The 2,258-nt window shown below is 35.1% G+C and overlaps 1 pseudogene; it reads left to right on the top strand.

Moving 5' to 3' along the window:
- Window positions 1-1,830: 1,830 nt before the first annotated feature.
- LOC124525285 (uncharacterized) lies at window positions 1,831-1,927 on the top strand (annotated as a pseudogene).
- The last annotated feature ends 331 nt before the right edge of the window (window positions 1,928-2,258 follow it).

Below are 2,258 nucleotides of genomic sequence, written 5' to 3'. Positions count from 1 at the left end.
TACCATGCACTTAGACTTTAGAAATGATAGAGTTGTGGTAGAAAGCTTAAAATAGTAAACTTTGATTGCTAAATCTGATTACTCATGATGTCTCATACATTTGAATAAAAAACGTTTCAAGGCCATTCTCTTGCAGATTTGAAAACACAGCAAAAAGATATTCAGTATTTTCTGGCATCAAAAACTTTAGATAAAGGACTCTGATTCATAACCATTTTGCAAGGGAATATGAGTAAGGAAAACCCTATTAAACGTTTACTTCAGCATTTCTATAAAAACCCTCCATTTTAGAAAAAGAAAGTATATAGGAAGATAAAACAATTTGGCATCAGTGATTAGAAGTAGAATCTGGGAGGCTCGTGGCTGAATGTTCCCTCCCTGAAACTCTCCTATCATGTTCACTCAACTCTCTACCTGTTTTCCTTTTACCTCTCTGGCCAGTCCTCTTAAGTTCCTTGTTGAAATTTATACCCTCTATCTCTTCTATATTGCCCCTCATTCTGTTTTATGGGCTGAATTGTGTGCCCTGCCATCCACTCATATGTTGAAACCCTAATGTCCAGTACCTCAGAATGTAACCATATTTGAAGACAAGGGAATAGTTTTTTATGTTAAAAAGTACTCTTAATCATTCATCATCAGGGAAATAGAAATCAAAACCATGATGAGATACCACCTCACACCTGTCAGAATGGCTAAAATTAACAACAAAGGAAACAGGTATCGGCAAGGGTGTGGAGAAAGGGGAACCCTCTTACACCACTGGTGGGAATGCAAACTGGTACAACCACTCTGGTAAATAATATGGAGGTTCCTGAAAAAGGCAAAAATAGAACTACCCTATGATCCAGCAATTGCACTGTTAGGTATTTACCCAAAGGATACAAAAATACTCATTAGAAGGGATACATGCACCCTGATGTTTATAGCAGCATTATCAGCAATAGCTAAATTATGGAAGAGCCCAAATGCCCACTGACTGATGAATGGATAAAGAAGATGTGCTGTGTATGTGTGTGTATATATATTAATACATACACACATATATATAATGGAATGTTACTCAGCCATAAAAAAGAATGAACTCTTGCCATCTGCAATGACGTGGATGGAACTAGAGAATATTATGCTAAGTCAGAGAAAGACAAATACCATGTGATTTCACTCATGTGGAATTTAAGAAACAAAACAAACAATCATAGTGGAAAAAGTAGAGAGGCAAACCAAGAAAGACTTTTTTTTTTTTTTTTGAGACAGAGACATTGAAAGGACTATAAACCATCATCAAGTGAGATTTATTCCAGGGATGCAAGGAGAGTTCAATATCCACAAATCAATGTGATTTACCACATTAACAAAATGAGAGACAAAAACCATATAATCATCTCAATAGTTGCAGACAAAATAGCATTTGATAAAACTCAACATCCATTTAGGATAAAAACTCTCAACAAAGTGGGTATAGAAGAAATACGCCTCGACATAATAAAGGCAAAATATGACAAACACACAGCTAAAATCATACTCCTTGTGAACAACTGAAAGCTTTTCCTGTAAGATGAGGAACAACACAACGATGCTCACCCTCACCACTTTTATTCAACATAGGACTAGTAGCCCTGGACACAGCAATTAGGCTTAGTAAATAAATAAATAAATGGATCCTCATTCAAAAGGAAGAAGTACAACTGTCACTATTTGCAGATGACATGACACTACATATAGAAAGCCCTAAAACCCCCATCAACAAACTGTGAAAATAAATAAATTCAGTAAAGTTGCAGAATACAAAACCAATCTTTGTATTTCTGTACACTAATAACAATCAGAAAGACTATACTTTCAGGGATCATTTCTATAGTTCGTTACTAATAACAATCAGAAAGAGAAATTAAGAAAGTCCTATTTATAACTGTATCTGAAAGGATAAAATACCGAGGAATAAATTTAACCAACAAAGTGAAAGACCTGTACTCCGAAAACTATAAGACACTGATGATAAAGCGGAAGCCAAAACAAACAAATGGAAAGATATACCATGCACATGGATTGGAAAAATTAATGTTGTTAAAATGGCCATACTACCCAAAGCAATGTACAGATTCAGTTAAATCCCTATCAAAATAGCAATGGCATTTTTCACAGACCTAGAAAAGACCATCCTATAATTTCTATGGAACCAGAAAAGATCCCAAATAGCCAAAGCAATCTTAAGAAAGAACACAGCTAGATGTATCCACACTTCCTAGTTTCAAACT

The sequence above is a fragment of the Lynx rufus genome, unplaced genomic scaffold (genome assembly GCF_022079265.1).
Source record: "Lynx rufus isolate CCGP_SWC_20201006 ecotype Redwood Valley unplaced genomic scaffold, mLynRuf1.p SCAF_4, whole genome shotgun sequence".
NCBI lineage: Eukaryota > Metazoa > Chordata > Mammalia > Carnivora > Felidae > Lynx > Lynx rufus.
Note: the sequence above shows the minus strand (reverse complement) of the source record. Positions and strands in the feature narration are given on the sequence as shown.